Consider the following 27,904-nt stretch of genomic DNA (forward strand, 5'->3'; position numbering starts at 1 on the left):
GTCTGGACTTCGTGGTGGTTGCTGGTTCCCTAGAGCATTAAGTTCCACAGTAATATACACCAAATAGAGGCAGCAAATGGAGTCAGGTAGGCTTGGGTCCCTTGCTCTCCCTGCTACTTGCCAGCTCGTTGAGTTTGGACAAATTCTTTCACCTCTCTAAAATGTTAGTTATTCATCAGAGCAACGGGAATTTTAATATCATCAAACAGAGTTTGTTACAATGATTAAATCCATAATAGAGTGCAGTATCTGGTATAGTGTAAACGCTTAAAAGAAGTACCTTTATTTTTTCCACTGTTAGAATGAATAAAATGCTAACAATACTATGCTAACACCAACTGAAAGTGTGGCTTCTTTCAAATGCCCTTCAAAAGGTGCTATTAGTTTGCAGTTTATAAGTTTCTGTTACAGTGCCTTTCACATATTATGTCTTAATCCTTTTTCTTTTAAAAAATATTTATTTGGTGCCTCTCATATCTTAGGGTTAGATGCTGGGGAATATTGAAGATATGAGATAAATAAGCAGCAGAGATCAGTCTAGAGAGACAAAATACAATTAAAATATGAACTGATAGAATGTAAGATGTGGGATATCAAGATGGAACATAAGATATGGGAATATCAAGATTGAACTCAGTGGGACTGAGGAAGAAGCAACTAACTGTCTAGGTAAGTAGAGCAAAGAAAACATGAAGAAGGTCATATTTCAGTAGGGTCTTAAAGGCTGAAAGAGGTAAGGAGCAAATGTGTTCCAGTCCTAGCAAGCTAGGTAGGTAAAACTACCCCGGCAGGAAAAAGATATTTTATGATAGGAAAAGTAAAACTTCAAGAATAAATTGCATAATTGATTCTGATCTCAGAACTTCCCTTCAGGGCTGGATATTTAACTATGAGTCTGAGCCTGTGGGAAGGAGAGCAGGGATGCCTTGGAACCCTGGGTAAACACTGACCCTCTGGTGTCCTAGAGGTAAGATTTAATTCACTGCTAATTAGTGTTGGCTTTGGCTCCCCTGGGGAAGTATAAACATAAAGAAGGAAAGGAGTGGGGAGAAGGGCAAAAGGCAAGTGCATGGATGTGTATTTTGCAGAACTGCTCTGGAGGAATTGAGAAGTGCAGAGAAGGTCTTGAAAATAGAGCAGGGATTATTTCGCATGCTTTAAAATAAAGCAAATTCTGCTGGAGGCTGCTAACATATCACACCCTAAAAATAAAAACAAAGGAATATGGAGCCTTTTTTATTCTTACTGTGATCATTTTAACCTTCCAAAAGGAAGCCATAATTGGGCTGTTTTTATTGTCTGTGGGCTGGAGCAAATGCTGGTCTGTAAACATTCTGATGCTTCCAACTCAAATAGCCTTCTTAGGAATGTCTACCCACATTTGAGGTGTGCTTCACTGGGAACCTTAGAATGTTGTAGAAAAACAACAGGGCATCTCACCAAACCCACAATGTTTCAGAAATTTTCCAGCCAGAGTTATTCTGGCTGGGGGCACATGTAACAAATGTGCCCTTGTTTCAAGAGAAGATACTTCAAAGAGTTTTGGGATTTTGTTTGGTTGTTTTCATTTTTTTTTTTTTTTGCCTTTATATTTTCTTTATCATAGAACAGTTGTTTTAGTGTTGTGGTTGCTGTTGCTGTTGTTTTTCCACCAGAGAAGTATATAAAAGAAATATCTATTTCTGTATCTTCTGGGATCCACACTACCCTTTAAAATATCTGCACAACTCAGATCAATTCACGTGGCATTTATGAACTCCTCCTGGGTACTCGGTGTCCAGAATCCTGAAGTTAATAAGATTGAGGACTTGCCCCATAGAACCCCACATTCCAGTAGGGAGGACAAATATGTACACAAGTAGCACAAACACTAGACAGAATGTGAAGATGTTCAAGGAAAACACAGAGTTCATGTGGGAAATACCAGAGGAAGAGCTGTGTTCTGCCTGAAATATCGAGAAGAGAAGAGAAGAGAAGAGAAGAGAAGAGAAGTTTGAATAATAAGTAGAATTTTAACCATTAGACTATTGAAATAAGAAAAAGAATGGAATTAATCTCTTGTAAAACAAGAATTTAAAATAATTGTTGTGCTTACCAACAAAATAACTCTGTTTTAATTTGTTTACTCATTCATCTATTCCATAAACAAGTATTGAGTACCTATGATGTGTCAGGCACTATTTAGAGAGAGAGGTGAATAGAACATCCTCCCTGCCCTCAGTACCCTTATTGTCTAGACAGATAGAGATGTTCACACAAGAGACGGATGTGCACAGACAGGCGCATGAAATACTCTGAGAGTACCACAGACTTAAAGGAGTCGAGGAAGACTGCACAGCGGGGTAGAGTTTGGAAGGTTCGACGGGGAACAGGTTAAAGAAAACAGTCCATGTAGAAGGAATGTCATGTACAAAGGCTTGGAGGCGTGAAGCAGCATGGGGTGCTTGTGGGCCCTCAAGTATTTTGATGTTCTCAAATATAGCGCTGTAGGGGAGGAAAAGTGCTCCTGGACCTTCCTAGAGTCCTTGGCTGGGTCTGAAAAGTAAATTGACAAAGATTAACAGGAGAAGAATGTACACATGTGTTCAACCTAAGTTTGATGCGACATGGGAGCCTTTACAAGGAAATGAAGACCTACAGAAACAGAGCTGAGTATTTTATGCTGGGTTTGATGAGGAGTGGACAGTCGTGGAAGAACACTATGATAAGTCAAGTGCAGTGGTCCCCCCCTTATCCGTGGGTTTGCTTTCCACGATTTCAGTTACCTGAGGTCAAGTGGAGCCCCGAAGTAGAAGATTCTCCTTCTGTCTTATCTGCAGAAGGTCAAGGGTAGCCTAATGCTAGGTCACCACGCCTATGTCATTCACCTCATCTCACCACACAGGCATTTTATCATTTCACATCTTCACAAGAAAGGTGAATACAGTCCAGTAAGATATTTTGGCAGACCACATGCACATGGCTTTTATGACAGCATATTGTTGTAATTGTTCTATTTTATTATGAGCTATTGCTGTTAATCTCTTACTGTTCCTAACTTATAAATTAAACCTTATCATAGATATACACATATAAGAAATATCATAGTATCCACAGAGCTCAGTAGTCTCTGTGGTTTCAGACATCCACTCAGGGTCTTGGGACACATCCCCCAAGGATAAGGAGGGACCACTGTATGAGGTAAGTGTATAAATTGGGGGAAGCTTAGCAAGGCCTAATTGTTAGGATTCTAACTGGTGCCCCTTATCTTCAGAGATAAGGATGCTCCTTTTCTTCAGGTACAGGGAGGGCACCCCTCACCTGAAGATTTTATAGCATGTTTCAGGGGAGAAGGAAGTCAAACGGACTCTCCTGCTTAAAATACTCAATATATCAAAGTGCCGTATTTGGGGTAGTATGCCCTGAATCCTATCAGGGCATATGGAGTGGGGCAAGTGGGAGCAGGGGACATGAGAAATAAGACTAGAAATAAAACCAAAAGCCAGATCTCGAAGAGCTTTCTAGACCATGCAGTGGAGATTGAATTCCACCCAATATTGATTTTAAATTTTGTTTAAAAGTTTACTTATTTCTTTTGAGAAAGACAGAGTCAGCACGAGTAGGGGAGGGGCAGAGAGCAAGGGAAACAGAGAATCCCAAGCAGGATCCGCACTGCCAGCACAGATCCCAATGTGGGGCTCGAACCCACGAAGCCGTGAGATCATGACCTGAGCCGAAACCAAGAGTTGGATGCTTAATCAACTGAGCCACCCAGGCGCCCCTGTTCCATATTCATTTTAGTGAAGTTCGTTTAAGCAGAGCAGTAATACCTAAATTTTAGAAAGCTCCTGCAGATGGTTTCCTGGAGGATAAAGTGGAGCTGGGAAAGACAGCATGCAGGAAAGGCTGTCAGGAGGCTGTTTCAGTCAGCTAGGTCCAGGGCAGGATTTAGACCATTAGGGGGCAATTGCCCTCATCAGCCTAACGTGCAATTTAGAATTTAGGCAAAGGTAACCATAAAATGCCTAATAAAGTGCATGGTCTGATTTTGCTTATGATGATTATTGAGATGCCTTGAAAAAGATCAAATTTCAAAATATTTTAAGACTTTTATTGGCTCGTCCCTGCATGTGCCTCTCCATCTGCTGTGGGATCCAGTCGTGCAGGAGTCAGGCCGATGGGTGAAAGGACTGGGGTGATATTGAAGTGGGGGGGGCTTACAGGACTAGGTAAAGGGAAGAGAGAAACCTGGGATGGCGCTTAGATTCTGACCGGGCCCACAGGGTACTGGCCAAGCTCTGCCTTTGGAGTGCTACTGCCCCTCTGAGGCAGGCACACCTCTCCCATCTGTTCCCCCTGCAGAGTCCCTCGATGTTTTGCACTTCGTCCAGCCTCCAAAGGGTGTTTTAAAATGCCCTCCTCTGGGGACCCTCACAGACTTTAAAATCCTCAGGACCAGATTCAGCCTCTGACACGACCACCATTTCAGCACAGCTCTGTCATGAGGCTCCTGACTCAAGTTGGCTCAGGAGAGGAGGGCTCAGCAGGGCCTCCCAATCCTCTCACCCATCGCTTGTCCCCCCCTGGCACGTGCTCCTCCACGCAGAGGTAACCTGGTCCCCTTACTCACTCTGGGACTCCTGCTCAGTGGCACAAAACAGAAGATGCCGCCTGACAGAGACTCATCTTTCTCCCAGCGTCATGCACCACCCACTCCCAGCCCCCAAATCTGTCTGGGAACAAAGCCCCAGGCAACAGCTAAATATATCTCTGGGATTGTTCCTGAATATTCCAAAGCATCAGGGACTGAGAAGAGAATTTTCCCCATGATCCTGGGCCCAGGGCTCATTGCACTGTTTTCTTCAGGATTCCCAAAGCCCCAGCTTCAAGAGAAACAAACAACAAAATATTTACAGATGCCTTCTCGAATAGAGGCTTAGCTCCCTCTCCATGGTCTTCCAGGCCCAGTGCGGGATACTGGCTCCCTAAGTGTCATGTATGTTCATCACCAATATTTGAGTGTCTACTTCTGTTTGGGAATCTATTCTGTATAAGCAATGTCACCATTTCAACCACTTGATTTAATGTGGTGCCAGGTTTCATTTCTTTCTAAGCCATCTTATTTCTGAATTGCAAACTTTTAAAAATCGTGACTTTGGAGTACTGGACTAGACCATCTCAGTCCGGGGTGGGGGGAGTGGTTTACCATATCGGGGAGGAGTCACTTTTACATCCATGGTCATCAGAGACAGGCCACAACCTCCAGATATTGGTGGAGATAAATGTATATTTTTAGCCCGTAAGCCAAGAAAATCTCTGTGGTGATCATAGTAAAAACGGCACACGCAGAAGTATACAGAGTAAAATATGATAGAGCTCCTCGGATTCTCCACCTTCAGCCCAATTTCATTTCACTGTCAAGGGTTGGGAACTCGTGGGTCCAGAACTTTTCCTGCACTTGGCAGATATCTTTCCTTATGTATGACTAGATCCCTGCTTCAGTGAATAGTGACTATTTTCATGAAGCTCTCAGAAATGTGCCCATTTCGTGGACCTTATGCTGTTCGCCTATACACGCCTTATCTTTACAATTATAAATAATTCATAAAATTATTCCAACTAAGGTAGTACAGGGCCGGGAGAGCAGAGTGTGGGCTGAGAATCACAGTGGAAACCTTGATGCACCTACCGAATCGTTTCGTGTTCAATCGGTGATCTTCTTGCCATTTGATGCACTGAAATAATATCTAGTCTCCAGAGCTCAAACTCTGCTTCTGAACTGCTCTGTGAGATGAGAGATCCTCATTATCTACTTTAACACCACTCCTTGGGGAAATTTTTTCATCCAGAAATACCGGGTCAATTAGCAAGCACTATGGAACAGTATGTAATTCTCAGAACTGGCTTCCAAAGCCTCCTGGCTCCCTGGTGGGCAGCACTTAACCTGCCTCTTCAGCATTGTGTAATCACTCCCTCAATCAGCCCCCAAACGGTGCCGCTCTAGGGAACAAAGTGTCTCTAATTACACTTGCCTTTCTCTTCCTCAATCACGAAGGTCCTCTGTGCAGAAGCCTGTGCCAAGCAGTTCTTGGAGCAGGAGAGGCACAGTCAGACGTGGGAAGGCCCTGACTCTCCTTTTTTTTTTAATATTTAAATTTTTAATTATTTTTAATTTATTATTTTTTTTAATTTACATTCAAGTTAGTCCGCATATAGTGCAACAATGATTTCAGGAGTAGATTCCTTAGTGCCCCTTATTCATTTAGCCCATCCCCCCTCCCACAACCCCTCCAGTAACCTTTAGTTTGTTCTCCATATTTATGAGTCTCTTGTATTTTGTCCCCTTCCCTGTTTTTATATCATTTTTGCTTCCCTTCCCTTGTGTTCACCTGTTTTGTATCTTAAAGTCCTCTTATGAGTGAAGTCATATGATATTGTCTTTCTCTGACTGACTAATTTCGCTTAGCATAATACCCTCCGGTTCCATCCACATAGTTGCAAATGGCAAGATTTCATTCTTTTTGATTGCTGAGTAATCCTCCATTGTGTATATATACCACATCTTCTTTATCCATTCCTCCATCGATGGACATTTAGGCTCTTTCCATACTTTGGCTATTGTTGATAGTGCTGCTATGAACATTGGGGTGCATGTGCCCCTTTGAAACAGCATACCTGTGTCCCTTGGATAAATACCTAGTAGTGCAATTGCTGGGTCATAGGGTAATTTTATTTTTAATTTTTTGAGGAACCTCCATACTGTTTTTCAGAGCAGTTTATTTTGCTTTTCCAAGCCAGGTAGGCCTGTGTGATTTTTGACTCCACAACTCGTGTTCATTAATGGATTTACATCATTATATACCAGGCTCCCTTCAGATGAAAGGCCAGTGGGGTTTCGATGTATTTTCTCTTCATGTAAAGTCCAGAATGACTGCATGATTTATGAATTTCCTGCCCCCCCTAGAAGCTTTTCTGTTTCCCATCAAGATGAATACTTACTTGTTTTTTAAAAAGCAACTTAATCTTTGATCCTGGTATACTTCTAGGTATAAATGGATAAAGAAATGTAAATGCCCTTTGTTACCATTTTCTTTCCTGAGAGCATTTAAAAATGTAGAGATGCTATATTTTACATGCACTAAAGTGCTCTTTTATGAAGACCTTAGGAATGGTTCTCTGTGAGGTGAGTTGAGGGGGTGTCCTTTATGGAAACCAGGCAGGGAGTTGATCCCTATGTCTTCTCCTGGCTGTCCAAGCCAGGAGTCAACTTGGAGCTCATAGGAGCCAGCCTCCTGTGAATTTTGAATTGTTCCTCGTAACAACAAATGAAAAGCTGCAGCAGCTGAGAGCAGATGTAGTGGCTACAGAGATCAAAGAATTGCTTTTATCCTCTGGTATGCAAGTTTTGAGTTTAAATGTGAATGATGTCTTGTAATCAACGCATTTGATACCTGTGACTAATGCGGTAAAGAAAAGTATCAGAGGTTGGGTAGAAAGATAAGGAAACATTTGCTTAATTAAAGAGGGCTTTTGGGGGAAGGTGAGCAAGGACAAAGTATTTTGGAGACCATGAACAAGTCATATAACCTCTCTGGGCCTTTGTCCTCTCATCTCTGAAATGAAGAGGTGGGAGAGAGGAGCATGGAGATGTCTTCCATTTCTAACATTCCAGGTTTGCATAATTCTTTATTCTATGCATTTAGACAGTCTGGGCAAAGACCTGTAGGCAAGAAAGGGGAGATAGCTATTAAGAATGTGAACAGGAATGAAGTTACAGGTAGAGATATAAACGGACGGAAAGAGAACATGAATCGTCTGGGAGCAGAAGGATATTTAATCCCAAACATGGTCGAGGTAGTTACGGAAAAAGATTTGGAGGCAACTGGCTGGGTAGTCTGCATTAAGTGAATATTTTCTAGTGTAACATTTTAATTCCTCTCATTATTTTAAGTGTATTTTGGTAGCTTCATTGAGATATATTTTAAATATACAATTTACTCATTTAAAGTATACGATTCAATGGCTTTTCATACATTCACAGAGTTGTGCATCCATCACCACGATCAGTCTTAAAAAGAAACACTGCTCTGCCTAACAGCATTCCCAACCCCTCCCCGAAACCCCAGTCAACTAATCTGCTTTCTCTTTTTAAAGATTTGCCTATTTTGAACAGTTTACGTACATCGTATCATACAATATGTGGTCCTTTGTGACTGGTTTCTTTCACTTAGCACCATGTCTTCAAGGTTTGTCTATGTCACAGCATAATGTCAGTACTTCAATTCTTTTTATTGATGGCATAATAATATTCTATCACCTGGATATACCACATTTTATTGATCCCTTCATCAGTTGATGGATATTTGGGTGTTTTTACTTTTTAGCTATTATGAATTATGTTGCTAGGAACACTTGTATAAAAGTTTGTGTGTCGACATATGTTTTCATTTGTTACAGGTATATACCGAGGAGTGAAATTGCTGATAACTATATTCAGCTGTTTTTAAACACTGACCAATTGTTTTTCAAAGGGCTGAACCATTTTACATTCCCCTCAGCAGGATACAAGGGTTCTGGTTTCTCCACATCCTTGCTAACACTTGTTAGTATGTCTTTTTGATTCTAGCCATCCTAGTGGGTGTGAAGAGGTCTTACTATGATTTTGCATTCCCTGGTGACTAATGATGTTGAGCATCTTTTCATATGTTTATTGACCATTTATGTATCTTCTTAGATAAATGTCTATTCAGGTCCTTTGCAGGTTTTTAATTGGATTATTTATCTTTTTATTATTGCGTTCTATTTCTAGATTCTAGATACAAGTCCCTTACCAGATACATGATTTGCAAAAAATTTTTTTTCCTCCATTCTGCAGCTTGTACTTCACTTTCTCGATGGCATCCTTTGAAGCATTACAGTTTTTAATCAATGAGACCAGTTTCTATTTTTGTTTTTGTTGCTTGTACTTTTGTCACAGGCTGACAAATGATTGCCTAACCCACAGTTGTGAAGATTTATGCCTATGCTTTCTTCTAAGAGCTTTATAGTGTTAGCTCTTAATTTGGGTCTTTGATGCATTTTGAGACAACTTTTGTTTACGGCGTGAGGTAGAGGTCTAACTTCACTCTTCTACATATAGATAGCCTTTTAATGATTTTTAACTATATATTTCTAGTTATTTTCTGAAAGGTTACTCTAGGGCTTAAAATATATTTTTAACTTATCAGAACCTAGTTTAAATTTATACTAACATAATTGCAGTGAGGTCTAGAAATTGTACTCCTTTATAGCTCCATTCCCATCCCCCCTTTGTTTTGCTATTATTGTTATAATTGTTACATCTGTATGTGTTAAAAATGCAACATACTGTTGTAATTGTTACTTTATGTAATTTTATGTTCTTTAAGGAAACTGAAAGAATGAAGGATAGTCTTGAATGAATAGATAGTCTTGGAGGTTTTTATGAACCCCTTTAGTACAGAAATGCTTTCCACGTTGCTCATTATCATATCCCCTACACCTAGAACAGTCTTTATCACATAGTAGGTGCTCACCTAATACATAAATGAATGAATAATGATCTCCATGCAGGTAGTAAGTGGAGAGAGAGAGAGAGCATCCCCAAAAGATGTGGAGATGAATAATGAAGAGATTAAGAGAATAAGATTACATGATTGTGGAGCTGTTGTGGGAGAGGTAGTGATCACAGTAAAAAGTAAGACAATGTCTTTCTCATTCAATGTCTTATGTGTCTGATGTGTCTGATGTCGGGCACAGTTGACATTTGGGAGAGGCTCAGTAAATGTTTAATGAATAAGTGAAACATCCTATGGCTGGTGCAGATCTTGGGGGATGAGGCAAGAGAGTTTCAGTCTTCGAAGTCCCTGTGCTCCCCAAATGGACAACCTCTGCTTCTTCTCAGTGACCCTGGTGCTTCTTCTGGGCTGACAGACCCCCCTGGATTGTCAGCTGCCTTTGTGTGTTCTCAGCAGGATGTCCGATCACTGAAAGATGAGAAGTACAAGCCTGTTGGTTAGGACTTAGCAGAGGGAAGCCAGGATAAATTTATCATTAACCAAGTTGGTAGGGTGGAGGGTGGGCAATAAGAAGAGGAAGAAGGAAACTATTGGTAATAGACAGTGAGGTAACTAAGAGGAAGCCTATGATAATTCTAGACTTAATTAACTCATTCATTCACCCACAACACCTATTGAAAGCCTGCTTTGTACTAGACTAGAGATGGATATAACAACGTATTCAACTTTCCTTATGCCAAATGTTAAACCCTAAACAAAAAAATGTACTTCACTGTTGTAAGAACATTCTGGAAATAACTATATAGACCTTTATAGTGGTTAAGATGCCCAAGACTGAAGCCTCACTGACTGGGTTTGAATCCCAGATGGGTAGAGTTGCCTGATGACCTCCCTATGCTGATTAAACCTCCCTTTTCTGTAAAGTAGAGATATTAATACTTACCTCCCGGACTTCTAGATTAAATCGTTAGTACACATAAAGCACATAAGATATTGCCTACCATGTAATATGTAATACATAAGAGCTGGCTATTAATATTGCTGTAACAATTATTATTAAACAACGACCACAATAGTTAATTGAGATCATCTAGTAAATTTCAATGCAATTTTAAAGTTCCCATTATCCATAGTACCTAGCTACCTACCTAGAAATTTTCTTAGTAGCAGCCATTTATGTATATATGAATTGATTTTGAAGCTTGAGCTGTTAAGAAGAAACAACCCTCTTCTTATGTGTGCTTGTTTCATTTTGTTAAATGATTACTATGGCAAAGAGCTGTTTTCTACCTTTAAAAACCAACTCCATTCCAGAGGTTACCAGAACAGAGAGGAGCCCTCATAATTCAGAGGGCTGGAAAGCAGTTGATTTATTTTCAAATTAGGTTAATATGAATGGATTGCTGTCTGAGATTTCAAAGCTGTGGCAGATCAATTGGCTCAGGAATCAAAGACACCAAAGGTGATGCTGTTAATGTAAATGTATGAGTCATTCAAAATACTAATTAAAGACTGTAGTTGGTTTTATCATGTAAAAGAGCAGCATCATGAAACATTCTTTTTTTAAAGTTTATGTATTTATTTTAAGAGAGAGAAGGAGAGAGAGAGAGAGAGAGAGCTACCAAGAGCCAGGGAGGGGGCAGAGAGAGAGGGAGAGAGAATCCCAAGTAAGTTCCATGCTCTTAGCACAGAGCCTAACATGGGGCTTGAACTCATGAACTGTGAGACCATGACCTGAGCTGAAACCAAGAGTCAGATGTTTACCCGACTGAGCCACCCAGGTGCCCCTGAAGGATTCTTTTTGAGACTTACAAAAGATATTTAGATTAGAAAGATACAGTAGAAAGGTTGAATGTTATTTCCATTACTGGATGTAAGAACCTCTTCCCTCTGCCCATCAAAGTGCTCCATAACCCACTATTGCTTGGACCCCTAAAGTACAAATCGGGAGTACAAGTAAGATTTGTCTTACTGCAGGGCCACCAGGGTGGCTCAGTCGGCCAAGTGTCCAACTCTTGATCTCAGCTCAGGTCATGATCTCACAGTTCATGAGTTCAAGCCCTGCATTGGCTCTGCACTGATGGTGCGGAAACTGCTTGGGATTCCATCTCTCCTTCTCTCTGCCCCTCACCTGCTTGTGCTCTCTCTCTCTCACTCTCTCCAAAAATAAATAAATAAACTTGAAAAAAAAAAGATTTGTCTTACTGTAGAACTGCAGGTTCCTTCTGGCCAATTTTTTTTTTTTTTTTTTTTTTTTTTAGTAGAAGCATGGAACTTACTTCAAACATTGAACATTAGCACCTGACATTCTTTTCTCAGCAACAGATTGCCTATGTTAGACCATGCGTATGCAGTGACTCTCCGGGACTTAGGGTCCTGAATAACGCATCGTGTGGAGAGGACATTGATGGCACATAATAGGTGTTTAATACGTGTTTGTTGAATGAATGATGGTGGTGAGGGCGAACTGAAAATAAATTGATCATAAATAGGAGTCTCATCTGATAATTTTACCCTAGATTATGATCCCAAACAAGTCATTTAACTAGATCATTCCATGCCTCAGTTTCCATGTCTTTTTTTTTAAATTTTTTTTTAACATTTATTTTTCAGACAGAGAGAGAGCATGAAGCAGGGAGGGTCAGAGAGAGAGGGAGACACAGAATCTGAGACAGGCTCCAGGCTCCGAGCTGTCAGCACAGAGCCCGACGTGGGGCTCGAACTCACAGACTGCGAGATCATGACCTGAGCCAAAGTCGGACGCTTAACCAACTGAGCCACCCAGGCGCCCTTCAGTTTCCATGTCTTTAAAAGAGAGTCCTGATGAATAATATATTGTGGTTTAAATTAAATTCTGGGTTAAAATATTGATTAAAAAGTTGGTGCTTTTCGGAATAAAATAGAACTATATAATAACACTGAAGACTCCCCCTGCCCAGCTCACCTGTTTAGAGTAGGGAGCAGGGAAGCAATTTAAACACCAGCTTGTATAGTTCCTCAACCCAGTCTTACACTGGTCATCAGAATGAACACTCACTTTCATTTGGCCTGAGGTTCCTTCCAGAGAGTGATGTGAATAGGTAAAACAAATAATACAACCAATATGCAACTACGTGATTATTTTTATCCTCAGTGACTACCCAAATAAGAGGAAGAAGAAAACAAAGTAAGAGGAAGGAATGCCACATATAAGTAGGATGATCATATTATATATGGAAACAAGGACACTTTTGAGAGTGAAAAAGCAGCTACTGTTAATTGCATCAGGACATGTTTAGACAGTCTTATGCAAACCAGAATGTATGTTTAGCCTCGGTCTATGCCATGCCCAGAAGCAGTTTCTTAAGCATATAGGATCAATTTAACCCTTTTTACCCAATGAAATTTTTTTCCTTCCTGACCCCTTGTTTTTGTTGATAAAACTCCTCCCACTTCCTCTAGGTAGAACATTGGTAGCTTCACCATCATTTGCTAGTTTCAGTGTCTCTAGTTCTCATTATAACATCATTGGCATTACTGAGGCAATGAGGAAGGAGGTATATGCGTCCTGCTCCATTTGGTGAAATTCCACCTGTATTCTTAGCTAATTTACTCATGTGAATGTTCTGCAGTTACCGACTCCTTATTTTGTGTGATTCACTACAGGTCCTTGTAACCTGTAGACAAGCTCTTGAGTTTGCTGACTTGACACATTTTATCTCAACTGATAAATAGCCTTGATAACTTTTCTTTCCCTCCAGTAGGATAGATTTTCCCTCTAACCGGCACTGCCCACTCAACAGTCAGAGTGTTGACATCTCTTGCACCTGTCAGGATAGCTGTATGTTGTGACAAGAAGGAGGCAGGTCTTTTATACATTTGTTCAACAAATACTTAATTGAGCATGTATTGTGTGCCAGATGCTGTTTAGAGCCCTAGATTTTTAGTGTAGTCTGTGATTTCTCTATTGGTTTTCTTAATGGTATCTTTTGATAGCCTAGAAAATTTTAAGTCTGATGATGTCGAACTAACCAAATTTTTTCTTTTCTATGGTTTGTGCTTTTTGTATCTAGTCTGAAAAGCTTGCCCTACTTCAGCATCATGGATTTATTATCCTGTGTATGCTTCCGGAAACATTTTGGTCCTAGGTTTTAAGTCAATGATCCGTCTCAAATTCATTTTTGTGTATGGTATAGGATAAAAGTCAAGGTTCAACTTTTATTTACACAGACATCTAGTTGATTCAGCACCATTTGTTAAAAAAAGACTTCCTTCTCCCCATTAAATTGGCTTGGTGCCTTGGTGGAAAAACAACTGACCATGTATGTGTAGGTCAATTTCTGGACTCTTTATTGTGATCTTTTGGTCTATCCTTATACACCGTCTTGATTACTGTAGCTCTTATGAATATAGTTTAAATAAGTCAAACACAATTACTACCCTTAATGGGTTTACAATCTGATGAGATGAAAAGTCTGATGTAGAAGTCATAATAGTACAAAAAGATGGAGAAAATCACAGTACTAGCCACAGATGTTGGAAGTACAAACGAGAACTCCACCAGGTTTAAGGTGGGCGGATGGGGAAGATTCCTGAAAGAGGTAATAAAGTGATCCTTAAAGGCTAAGGAGGAGTTTGCAGAAGGTAGGAGCAGGCCTGATACCCTCAAGGAAGAGCGAGAAGGCCAGTGTGGCTGGAGTGGAGTAGGTGAAAGGGAGACTGGAGATGATGCCGGAGGGAGGACCACCTTGGGCAGAGCTTTGAAGGCCATTTTAAGGGTCTTGGCTTTTATTCTGAGGAAGAAAGGAAGCCGCCAAAAGGGTTTGAATGGAGAAGTGATTGGACATCCTTTATTTATTTACTTGTAAGTTGATTTATTTTGAGAAAGAGAGAGAGAGAGCATGTGCATGCCAGTGGGGAGCAAGGTAGAGAGAGAGGGAGAGAGAATCCCAAGCAGGCTCTGAGCTCAATCTCACGAACCATGAGATCACGACTTGAGATGAGATCAAGAGTCAGACGTTTAACTGACTGAGCCACCCAGGCGTCCCTGCTCTGACATCTTTTAGAAGCATCTTCCCAGATGTTGTGTTCAAGACAGACCATGTTGGGGGTCGGCAGGGGGCAGGTAAAGACAGAAGCTCTGAAACCAGCTGTGAAGACCACAACCGTAATCCAATTAAACCCGGCTGTGGCTTGGACTCTGGTAATAATGTGATTAAATCAAATAATGTGATTGAATCAAATACTGTGATTTGGGTAATAATGGGATAAAATGATCCCGTTCTGAATATATTTTGAAGGTAGAGCCAAGAGGATTTGCTGACAAACTGAACACAAGACATAAGGTAAAAAGAAGAATCAAGGGTTTTGGCTTCAGCTATAAAGATGTGTTGCAATTTACCAAGATGTGAAAGAAGCACATTTGGAGAAGAAAATCAGAAGCTTGATTTTTCTACTTTAGAGTAAATATGAGCGATTGCTACCCAAAGTACAAGCAATTTCCTCTACAGAGGATGTAGTTGGAGGATGCAGTAGAGATAGTCATCTTGTGAGTCAAGCCCCATGCGAGCAGCACTGTTCTAGGTGATGGGGAATGGGAGAGGGTGGACGTGATGCCCTGCACATGGACCCTGCTCTCAAGGAGAGTTTGTGGGAAGGCTTGACTCCCACGAGATGGAAAAATCATGAAGTCAAGGACCAGATTATGAGATGCAGGTCTCAAGTGCTCCAGGATAGTAGTGGGGCCGTATGAAGTAGTCAAGAATGCTTCTAGAAGGAAATAAGAAAGGAACCATCTTCATAGGATGGGAAAGACTTAGAGGAAAAAGGGCATAATTGTGGGAATAATCAGGAGCCGCTCAGGACACAGATGTTCTTGGCCTGGCTGGAAGAATTGTTGGAAGGATTTTTTTAATCGGTTAAAAAATTGGTTTTTGGCACATAGTAGGCATTTGATAAAGACCAGCCAATACCACTTATTATATTGGGGGAAGAGATGGAGATAACTACTGTGTCCTGAGTCCACCCTCACCACCATATCAACACCTGCACCTGCTCCTTTAATGCTTTTTGCCCTTTCTCTTTCCTGGCTCGTCTTCTATTACTTCTATTGGAAAATACTCAAACTGGGTTTTCTAAATTGTTTGTGAGGGGGAAGGAGTTGGACTAAAATATATTCAGCATCATCATGTAGGCTTATGGGTTTTTAATAATCTCATTCAGGTGAATGTTACAAAGGTCCAGAAGGGGGCAATGTGACACTTGGACTTCAGGAGGGCTTTTTTCCTATGTTAAAATCAAGAATCTCACGTCAGGGAATGATTCTGTAGACATCATGGGGCCCATCACTCTCACTTGCCAGTAGACAAACTGAAGCCCAGAGAGGGGAAGGGACTTGCTTAAGGTCACACAGGCATTTAGTGGGAAGGTCTAGACCCTAATCTCTTTCTAACCCTAAGTCTTTTTCCTTATAGCTTATATACAGCTGTGAAGCAAAACAAATTTTATCAAGTTAAATACAAACAAAACTTCAAACCAATGAAATTTAGATTAACAATATTACTTGAAAAGTATAGATGGTATTGTTTTGTTGAAATTAATTTGTTACTCATAAGTAAATTAAGTAAATGTGGTGCTTTTTTTTTTTTTTTTTTTAATTTTTTTTTCAACGTTTTTTATTTATTTTTGGGACAGAGAGAGACAGAGCATGAACGGGGGAGGGGCAGAGAGAGAGGGAGACACAGAATCGGAAACAGGCTCCAGGCTCCGAGCCATCAGCCCAGAGCCTGACGCGGGGCTCGAACTCACGGACCGCGAGATCGTGACCTGGCTGAAGTCGAATGTGGTGCTTTTAAAAACAGCAACATAGTTATTCATATAACCTTAGTTTCTTTCATATGACCAGTCCTCAATAAATATTTGTCAATTTTCTGTGTATGAAAGTATAAATAATTTGGAATATTTTGGGATATCAGAAAACCAGTATCTGACGTCTGCACTTCTTATTCTCTCCTTGACCCAGGTACTTTCTATCTATAGATATGTACATTTCTAATTTTTAAAGTAATTATACATGTTCTAAAACATTCAAACAATACAGAAACCTAGGAAGTAAGAAATGAAACAAGTTCATTTTGTAAACATTATAAACATTATATAACATTAGGTTGTGTAAACATTAAGTTGCTTTAGCAAAGGTCAAAACAACGGAGACTTAAAGAAGGTAGAATCTTAATTCTCTCACAACCAAATCTACTAGTAAGCAATCCAGGGCTGATATGGTGGCTGCGTAGTGTTGCGGGCCCAGGTTCCTCCTGTCTTGTGGCTCTGCCATTCTCAATTCATGGCTTCCATCTTGGTCTAAGATGGCTATTTCCATTTACACTGTCATATCCATATTCCAACCTACAAGAAGAAGGGAAAAATGAAGAGGAGAATGATATGTTTCTTTCCTTTTAAAAGAACAACCTGGGGGCGCTTGAGTGGCTCAGTCAGTTAAATGTTCAACTCTTGATTATGGTCGTGAGTGTTGAGCTCCATGCCAGGCCTGCTTGGGGTTCTCTCCCTCCCTCGCTCTCAGCCCCTCCCCTGCTTGCACTCTCTCAATAAATAGAGACAAAAGAAAGAAAGAGAGAGAGAAAGAAAGAAAGATGATAGATAGATAGAAACTTAAAGGCACAACCTGGCATTGCATTTATCACTTTTGCTCACAGCTCATGATCAGAACTCAGACACGTGGCCAAGCCAAACTAGAAGGGAGACTGGGAAATATATCAGTTGGATAGCAGTGTTCCCAGACAAAACTTTGTCATAGAATAGTGCTTTTCAAAGCTGGCTATGCAATAGAATCACCTGAGAAACTTAAAAACAGACAAAAAAACCATGCCCTCTCTCAAGATCAATGAAGTCAGCATCTTTGGGAGCAGGGCTTGGGATTACCCATTTAAAAAAAAGCTCTAGAGTGACTTTGATGTGGGTCAGAGCTAAGAATCAGTGCCATAACAAAGAACCAATAGAGATGGGACAACTCACAGCCTCTACCATACCCTCCCTTCACTACTCTGCCCCTTCGGGTTGTCATCCACTAGTTCAGTCCAGATCTTTTACTGTGAATATGCAAATACTTTTTCTGTGGACACATACATACATACATACATATGTGCACGTCTAAACACCCAACACTGACTAGAATTTCTATATGTATGGGTCTTAGGGTAGTAATATTACTGGAAAAGATGTGAGCCTCTGTGTTAGTCTGCATGGCACTTTATATTAATTTAAGAAAATATGAATATCAAAGAATGGAGACATCTGATGGAGAATTTTGGGTGTTGGATGAGCTAACACCTACCTGAGCCAGCTTTTGGGTCGGTCTCCACAAGCATCATGTACTAAATCATTTATCTTTTGCCAGCGGTTTGGAATGCCATGTCAATTACATAGGAAATTTCCATGTCTATGAGATTTTTGTTTTTTTAATTCTCTATTCTGTTAGTGCAGATTGCTATTGTACACCATCCCAGGTCATTTTTTTTTAAGTTTTTAAAGTGTATTTATTTTGAGAGAGAGAGAGAGAGCAGGATTCGAGAAGGGGCAGATAGAAGTGGAGAGAGAGAATTCCAAGCAGGCTCCATGCTCTCAGTGCAGAGCCCAACACGGGGCTCAAACTCTCAAACCGTGAGATCATGACCTGAGCCGAAATCAAAAATCTGACACTTAACTGACTGAGCCACCCAAGCGCCCCTGGTTCACTTTTTTATATTCAATAACTTCTCTCCTGTTTACTGTCATCACTACCCCTCATTTACTTCCACTACTGGGTATATTTATGAATATTTAAGAATTTATTTATTTATTAAATATTTAAGAATTTATTTAAGAATTCTTGGATTTGTTGTTTATACTGTGTGAAGGGATCACTTATGAGGTATGGGAGGCTTGTGATAAAGGTTTCAAATCCACCTGAACTTTTTATATGGTAAAAGTAAGAGCTTTTCTTCTGGAACACTGTTCTCTCCCTCCCTGACCATAGCCCTTCAGCCTCCTGTCATGACAGACCTTCTTGAGTTCTGCTCAGATAGAGAAGAACAATGTTTTCCCATCACCTCCTAAGGCCATGCTTCAAATGTTCTTCCCTGCTTCTCAGTGAACATACTACATCAGAGTTGAAGGAAGTTCTAAGGCAGCAAAAGAGCAATGTCTGCTTTGACTTGCAAATATTTTTAGACCCCTAAAAATAAACGATAAGCTGCAAATAGGCATGAATGTTCGCACACTGTTTCCTAAATTCATTATTTCTGAGGAAACGAAGACTACATTTTGTTTTTCTGGTGTGATTCAATCCATGATTCCGTTCTGTACCTTAATGCTGTGCCTTACTCAACCCTGTGCCTTAATGTCCTTCCTTATTTCTTTAGAGGCTGGCATATTCCCTCAGAGGAGATGGGAAGATTTGTGTTTTGGAAATGAATTATGTATGAGATTGAAGTCTTTATGGGGAAGGCCCTGGGTTTCTGCCATGTCTTGATTGGAGCATGACAATGTTCTCTTCCCTATGTGTTTGAAATTCCTGGTTCCACATGTTATAAGGTTTACTTACACAGCCTCCACTCTTATGGAGTTAATAATCAGGACATCAAAGGCAACTTTCTTTCTCTCTCTTTCTCTCTCTCTCTCTTTTTACTTAAATGCATATTTCCATTTTTCTATCATTTTATTTTTTTCATCACAATAAGTGTACTCTTTAATCCTTTCCCTATTTCCCTCATCCCCCCCACTCCTCCCCCTGGTTACCATGAGTTTGTTCTCTAGAGATAACAATCTATTTCTTGGGGTTTTTTCCTCTCTTTTTTTCCCCTTTGTTTTATTTCTTAATTTCTACATATGAGTGAAATTATATGGCATTTGTCTTTCTCTGACTTATTTCACTTACCATTATACTCTCTAACTCTATCCATTTCATTGAAAATGGCAAGAGTTCATTCTTTTTATGGCTGAGTAATATTCCATTGTATTTATATACCATATCTTCTTCCTTATCCATTCATCTATTGATGGACACTTGGGCTGCTGCCATAATTTGGCTGTTGTAAATAATGCTGCAATAAACATACAGGTGCATGTATCCCTTTGAATTAGTGTTTTTGTGTTTTGGGGGTAAATGCCCAGTAGTGTGATTCCTGGATTGTAGGGTAATTCTATTTTTAACTCTCTGAGGAACCTCCATACTGTTTTCTACACTGGATGCCCCGCTCTACATTCCCACCAACAGTGCACGAGGGTTCCTTTTTCCCCACGTCCTCGCCAACATTCGTTGTTTCTTGTGCTTTTGATTTTAGCCATCCTGACAGATGTGAGGTGACATCTCATTGTACTTGTGGTTTGTGGTTCCCTGATGGGCGATGGTGAGCGCCTTGTGATGTGTCTGTTTGCCCAATTAGCTTTTTTAACTTTCCTAGGGCTTCGTTTTGTTTTTTGTTTTTGCTTCAATGTATGAAAAGAGAATGACAACCCCCCACATCGTAGGACCCACATCGTAGGACTGTCATGTTACGCATCCATCCATCCGTTTGGCACTGTCACCTGTTGTAAAATACCTAACATTTTAAAACTACGAATGTATTTTTGATCTAGTGGATTGTAGCAATCTTTTTCTGAAGCGCATTATAGAGTTTAAACAGATGCAAAAACGGTGCAAAGCATGTGATAAGTCTCTGGGAGCTCGTCATGCAGCTTTGAAAGTGATCAATTCATGACCCATCTTGTTTCATTTAAGTTTCCATTATTCCCTTCACTCCTGATCATTTTGAAGGAAATTCCAGGCGTATCATTTCACCTAACAACGCTTTTTCCCAGAACTTTGATTTTTTTAAATTGACTTATAGCTGACACACAATGTTACGTTAGTTTCAGGTGTAGCACATAGGGATTCAACAAGTCTATACCTTATGTTATGTTCACCACAGGTGTCGCTACCACCTGTCACCACACATTTTTACAACACTATTGGCTATATCCCCTATGCTGTACCTTTTATCCCTGTGACGTATTTATTCTATAACTGGACACCGTATCTCCCACTGCCTTTCACCCATTTTGCCCATCCCTCTCACCACCTCGGCCTGGCAACCATCCATTTGTTCTCTGTATTTATGGATCTGTTTCTGCTTTTTGCTTGTCTACTTGTTTTGTTTTGTTAGCTTCCCTATGTAAGTGAAATTATAAGGTATCTGTCTTTCTCTGTCAGACTGATTTCACTTCACATTCTACACTCTAGGTCCATCCATGTTGTTGCAAATGGTAAGATCTCATTCTTTTTTATGGCTTAGTAATTTTTATGGCTTATTGCTTGTATATATGTACCACATCTTCTTTATCCATTCATCTATCAATGGATACTCGGATTGCCTCCAATCTTGGCTAACATGAATAATGCTGCAATAAACATTGGGGGCGTATATATCTTTTTGAATTGATGTTTTTGTTCTCCTTACGTAAATACCCAATAGTAGAATCACTGGGTCATATGGTATTTCTGTTTTCGGAGGAACTCCATACTGTTTTCCACGGTGGCTGCACCAATGTACACTCCTACCCATAGTGCGTGAGAGTTCCTGTTTCTCCACATCCTCGCCAACACTTACTATTTTTGTCCTTTTGATTGTAGCCATTCTGACAGGTGTAAGGTGATACCTCATTGTGGTTTTCATTTGCATTTCCCTGATGATTAACAATGTTGGGCATCTTTTCATATGTCTGCTTTCCAGCTGTATGTCTTCTTTGGAAAAATGTCTGTTTAGGTCCTCTGCCCATTTTTTTAAAATTTTTTTAATGTGTATTTATTTCTGAGACAGAGACAGACAGAGCATGAGCAGCGAGGGGCAGAGAGAGAGGGGGAGACACAGAATCCGCAGCAGGCTCCAGGCTCTGAGCTGTCAGCACAGAGCCTGATGCAGGGCTCGAGCTCACAAACCGTGAGATCATGACCTGAGCCGAAGTTGGTCGCTCAACCGACTGAGCCACACAGGAGCCCCGATTCTCTGCCCATTTTTAATGAGATTATTCATGTTTTTATTGGTGTTGAATTGTATAAGTTCTTTATATATTTTGGATCTTAAACCCTTATCATTTATATCATTTGTGAGTACTTTCTCCCATTCAGTAGGTTGACTTTTTGTTTTGTTGGTGGTTTCCTTTGCTGTGCAAAAGCTTTTTCTTTTGGTGTAGTCCCAACAGTTTATTTCTGCTTTTGTTTCCCTTGCCTCAGGAGTCATATTTAGAAAAATGTCGCTAAGGCCAATGTCAAAGAAATTACTCCTTATATTTTCTTCTAGGAGTTTTATGGTTTCCGGTCTCACATTTAGGCCTTTAGTCCATTTTGAGTTTATTTCTGTGCAAGGTCTAAGAAAGTGGCCCAACTTCTCATCTAACAATTATTTTTAAAGATTTATGTTTGAGCCCACTTAAAACTTTAAACCTTTTTTAAAAAAAAATTTTTATAATGTTTATTTATTTTTGAGAGAGACAGAGACAGAATGCGAGTGGGTTAGAGGCAGAGAGAGAGGGAGACACAGAATCCGAAGCAGGCTCCAGGCTCTGAGCTGTCAGCACAAAGCCCGATTGTGGGGCTCGAACTCACAAGCTGTGAGATCATGACCTGAGCCGAAGTCGGTCGCTCAACTGACTGAGCCACCCAGGCGCCCCTAAACCTTTTAAACATTTTAAACTGCATTTATAATTTATTTCATTTCCTTTTAAATAAAGCATTTTATATGATTAACAAAAAACTTCCAAAATACTAATAATTTTTTTAGTATAGATGACTTAAACATCTAAACAGGGTAAACCTCATGTTTTCTTAAATACAGTCCAATGCTATTTATAAACAATAAAATTCCAACTCAAAACCACAAATCTAAACCAATTATTCAGTTCTTCATTGAAAATTAGCATCACAAAACTTTTTTTACTTTATTCTGCTAAATTTTCTTCACAAGTACATAAAATGCCAGTTTTATACATCATCAAAACAAAAGTATTAATACTATGGGATTTGAGTCTCTTAAACATTTCTGTTTTTAATGATAAATCTTCCCAGAGTTAAAAGATACTCGATCACTGAGGAACTACTATGTCATTCTAGATGTCACAGAGACAGGCATTTCCCAAGCCAGTCTGCTATGTGGATTAAACTCAACAAATTTGTTTTCTGTTTCGTTCTATACTGAACAGTTTTACTAATCTTCTTGGGACCCAAATTCCTACAGATATTTTAACCAACAGTTGAGCATTTTATAGCTTTGTCTAACTCTGAGGTCAGAATTATAAGAAAAATGCCCATGACAAAAAGATATTCTGGGAGAACGAATTACATGGCTAAGTAAACTTCGAGGACACTGCATTAAACAAATTAATAAATAAAACACTGTGTGTGTGTGTGTGTGTGTGTGTTAAATATTACAAGACTGTAAGGTACTAATGCGGATATCTGTGCCACTCCCAGGTGACCTTGACTGTGGACCTCTGGATGACCCTCCCCTTTTCTTCTGGTGATGTCCCTAGAAAACCTAGAGCAGACTGCAAATTGGCAACCTGAATGCCAAATCTGGCCTGATGGTTCAGTTTCACTTGGCCACACAGTATTTTAAAAATATTTAACACACACACACACACACACACACACACACACACACACAAACTCACACACTTAATCTACCATTTAAAAATTGAGAGAGTTCACCAAAGATTTCTTGATTTCCAGCTGCTTTTAACAAAAGGCCAAGCAAAAGTAAGCCTGCATTCTAGCATGGCCTCTCTGGCTTAAACTGAGTATGGACTTCCTTGTCATGCCGAGTTGGGCACTGTCGAAGGCATGGGCCTTGCACTAAGCCCCATAGAACACCTGCATGGCCCTCTAGGTGTTTGAGTCTGTGACCTTGGTGGCTGAGGTTGACCTTGATGGCTGAGGGAACCTCACGTGTGGTAGAATTCTGTGGGAGAAGAGCTGATGTCATAAGCTCGTCAGACTGGGTGGATTGGCCATGGACGGTGGGTGTCCGTGGAATGGAGGAGACCTGGGCTGAGTGGCTGGCAAAGTAGCCTGGGATGTCAAGCAGGGCAAGGGGTAGTATTAAGAACAGCTCTGCTATTCATCAGTAGGGCACACCCAGTTCATACTGATTTTCCATTTGCTTCAAAATTTCCCAACTGCTCCCCATGGAGATCTTGACATGTGTGTTGAGAAATAAAGAGCTAAGAGCAAAAGCTAAGACAGTGCAGATGATTTTTAAGTTGTAAAATATATTTTTTAAATGAAGCCTATTTGGGGCGCCTGAGTGGCTCAGTCAGTTGAGCCTCTGACTTCGGCTCAGTTCATGGTCTCACGGTTCCTGGGTTCGAGCCACACATCTGGCTCTGTGCTGACAGCTCAGAGCCTGGAGCCTGCTTCAGATTCTGTATCTCCCTTTCTCCTGCCCCTCACTGCTCGTGCTCTATCAAAAATAAATAAATATTAAGAAGAAGAAGAATAAATGAAGCAAACTATTTGCTAAAAGTTCTCCCAGAAATGCACCATGCCTGAGAAGGATTACATGGGATTCGGCTATCAGTGCAGCCAGTTGCCGCACAGAAAACCCAGCTTTTCTTCTAAGCAAACCAGTGCCTGCCCTTGCCAGCCAGGGGAAAAGGTCCTCAGAAAGCCTTGCCTAGTTTTGTAATTTAAACTCAGACAAAGAGAACAAAGGCCAGATGGTTTTCTTTGATTTACTCTTCGCAGTGGGTTGCAAGTCAAGAGCATGAATTACTAAGTAAGTTCAGTTTTCTTTAATCTTAACGCATTGCTATGCAACAGCAGTAAGCTAATAATTAAGGACCGATCTGCCTCCTCCGGAAGCTTTGAGCTACAGTGATGTGACTTCATGTTTTTGGCTGATTGGGTTTCTAAGCTTTCATAAACATTGGTCGAAATCAAATGGGCAAAAGGGAAAACCCTTAGCAAATGCATCTGAGAAAAGGAAGATTTCATCCACAACTAGATATGTCATCATTTCCATCATTTGCATATTTTTGGCATGATGTAACTTGACATTTTGGGCCACTACTAGAAAGTAATGTAAATGCAAGCTATTTGTAGCAAGCCCACGACCTGCAGTCAGGATTTCTACTTCCAAACATCTAAGAAAAGTCTTTAGGGGAAAAAAAAACTTTCTGCAAAATAAAAACGAGTATTCATTATACACATATCCAAGTGGGATTTATCTTTCCGTTAGATTTTTTTCTTCTACTTTTTTGTTGTATTGGAATATCTGGGAATCTGGAACTTTCCCTCATTCATTACTATTTTTGAAATTTGTTGGCAATTCGAGTACAATAGGAGTCATATGTCTTACTTTACTGGGGACACGATAGTGTGACTCTGGGAACTCTAATAATCAGATGTTGGACTTAAAATTTTTTTTTTAATATTTATTTATTTTTGAGAGAGACAGAGACAGGATGCGAGTGGGTTAGGGGCAGAGAGAGAGGGAGACACAGAATCCGAAGCAGGCTCCAGGCTCCGAGCTGTCAGCACAGAGCCCGACGTGAGGCTTGAACCCACGAGCTGTGAGATCATGACCTGAGCAAAGCCAGACGCTTAACCACCTGAGCCACCCAGGCGCCCCTCTTACATTCTTGCTATCCCATTTACATACACTTTTCTGTCTTCTTAACAGGACATTTTGCAGATTGCAACACATTCTTTTTCACAAGTGCATAGCAATCCATTATATACGTATTATCATTGATTTAACCTGTTCCCTATTGATGGCCACATAAACAATTTCCAGCTTTTGCTGCAAAACAACCCGGTAGTGAGTATCAGTCTCTCAATCCTCATATTAGAAATAGGCATATTTTTGTGCAGCGTGCGTAAGATAAACTCCAGAAGGGGACTCCCCGAAGTGAAGGGTATATGCACGTGTGCTTTCAGAGCTAGAGCCCAATCACCCTCCAGGCACGTGGACTCAGTAGTAATGAATGTAATGGATAAGAGTCCCTGTGTCCCCAAACCCTATCTTGCCGGGACATTACCAAAAATGTTTTTGTAGTTTCCAAATTTCTTTGTAAAAAAATCTAATTTCCGTGTAGTTTCATGTGTATTTCTCGGTTGTAAGTGAGGTTGAGCATCTTCTGTATTTTAGAGCCATTTGTATTTTCTATGCAGTGTCTGCTCATGTTCTTTATGATTTTCTTTGGGGATATTGGCATTTTTCTAATCAATTTGTAAAAATTCTTTATCTAAAAATTAGGCCTTTGTCATACTTGCTGGAAAGCTTTTCCTACCAGTTTATCATTTAATTTGCCTTATTGGTTTATGTTACCTTTTGGCAAACAGAAAGTAAGCATTTGATGTAGTCAAATTTAATGTTTTCTTTTCTGACCTTCTCTGAGATCATAAAAAAACTTTTTTTCTAGCTTTTATGGTTTCATTTTTTTACATTTACTCAGGTGGTCTGTTTGGAATTTATTTTGGAGTAGGATGAGTTAGGGGTTCAGTTTTTTCCAGTCAGCTTGCAACTTGTTTCAACAGGTTGCAATTCATCCTCAATACAAACCCATGGCAACATTTTTAAAATTACAAAATTTCTTTATCTGATATAAACAGAAGACTAACTGTCTCCCTAGCCATTGTGGAAAGACAATTGGTCTTAAGGTCATTGCGCAAGAAATTTAATTTGCAGGTAGAGTGTGTGTTATGCAAGATAACGCCTGACACCTGACAACTGAGTCTGACCTTCTTTTCTCGAATTAGGAAGAGAAAGAGGAGCAATTCCTGGGGGCACCTGAAGCTAATCAGGGTAGCAAGCCTAAAAGCCAATTGTAAATCCCAGGCCTGAATGGGGTTCAAGATACGGAGCCCAAATCAGGAGACGGGAGAACCAGCAGAGATGGCCGAGCTTGGGGAGTCAGAGAGTAGGTTCCAGGAGGCCTGGGTGTGGCGTGGGTGTCTGAGGAGAGCTGATCCTTTGGAAGGGGCAAGGAGGAGGAAGATTTTGCATTTCTAAGCAGCCCTATGGTAATTCTCCGTGGGATGTCGGAATTCCCTTTAAACTCTCACCTACACTAGGTTGGGCCCAGAATCCTAACAGCTGAGAGAGGTTAGCTCTGGCCTCAGAAGTATGGACTGAAATAAGCTTTCTGAAATAATTCAAGTAAATCTTGGGATAGCGTTATTATTTTATAAATAAAAATCTTTACCTCTACTAAATCATATCCAAATGTAATGGTTGATAAATTGGTAAATTAATGCATTCCCTCTTCGTCTACATTTATCAGATACGTGCCAGGCAATGTGCTGAGCTCTGGGAAATAGAATAAGGTGCAGGTCCTTTCCCTCCAGGTGCGTATCTAGATGGGGTACGAGTAGGTCAGCAGCAGAGACTGTAGAGCGGTGAGGTGCTCTGGAGTTGCATGAAAGGCCCAGGAAGGACACCAAGCCAAGTTCTTCATAGAGTTTGCTGGAACAGGAGGTGATCAAGCACTGCTTCTTGTCTAAAATCCCTACTCTCTTTATGTAGGTAAAGCTAGAGTTATAATTTCAGAATTATAATTCATGTTACTCCACTTGTCATCTGTGTGGTAACTTTCTGCCAGGGATCGGGGGAGATCTAGTGCCACTCCATCTGCATAGAGATTCTTAGTCTGAGCATGGATTTCAGAGGGTCTGTTAACCCCTTAAAATTGGATGCAAATTATACGTGCGTGCTGTTTATTTCTGGGGATAGGATCATAGATTCCATGAGAATCTCAAAGGAGAGTGTGATCCCAGAAAGCTTAAGAACCAGTGACTAGGGGCACCTGCGTGGCTCAGTCGGTTAAGTGTCTGGCTGGTGATTTCAACTCAGGTCGTGATTTCAGGGTCATGGGATTGAGCACTATGTTGGGTTCCATGCTGAGTGTGGAATCTGTTTTGGATTCTTTCTCTTTCACCCTCTGCCCCTCTCCCCTGCTTGTGCTCTCATTCTCTCTCTCTCTCTCTGAAAAAAAAAAAAAAAGAACCAGTGGCTAGATTTTCTTAAACCTAATTAAGGATCTCTTATCTTAACATTTTAAAAACATTGTAATCAGACCCTAATCTAGAGATGTGTGTGGTTCCTAATACCTGGCCCCTTTTAAACCTCCATCCCTTATCCTTTTTCCAGCTTCCTCTCTCCCTGTGCAAAAAGAGGAACAGAGCTGGGTGGCACTTTACTCTTTTCCTGTCTTTATCTTATTTGGCAACCCCATACTTAACGACAGTAATAATGTAAGCAACTCTGTACTTAATTGTAATAATGTGATATTATCAAACAGAATTGGAAATTCACATTCCCAAGACAATCTCTTATGTTCACTCAGGCTTTTGGTTCAGAATGCTCAAGTTCAAAAATCAT

The 27,904-nt window shown here is 40.3% G+C and overlaps 1 protein-coding gene across 3 annotated transcripts in view; it reads left to right on the forward strand.

Annotated features, from left to right (window-relative positions):
* The window catches only part of NIM1K (NIM1 serine/threonine protein kinase), a 64,003-nt gene that overhangs the window by 15,233 nt on the left and 20,866 nt on the right, over positions 1-27,904 (forward strand). The window contains exon 1 of one of the 3 annotated variants that reach the window (XM_019464287.2): positions 872-967. The exons of 1 other annotated variant lie outside the window; for it this stretch is intronic. The gene's annotated coding sequence lies outside the window, so the exon portion shown is untranslated. Of the gene's footprint in view, positions 1-871; positions 968-9,600; positions 9,695-27,904 lie in introns of those variants that run through there. One more of the 3 variants, XM_019464288.2, reaches the window with a different exon arrangement.

The sequence above is a fragment of the Panthera pardus genome, unplaced genomic scaffold (assembly GCF_024362965.1).
Source record: "Panthera pardus isolate Hobbes unplaced genomic scaffold, ASM2436296v1 HiC_scaffold_2, whole genome shotgun sequence".
Classification (NCBI taxonomy): domain Eukaryota; kingdom Metazoa; phylum Chordata; class Mammalia; order Carnivora; family Felidae; genus Panthera; species Panthera pardus.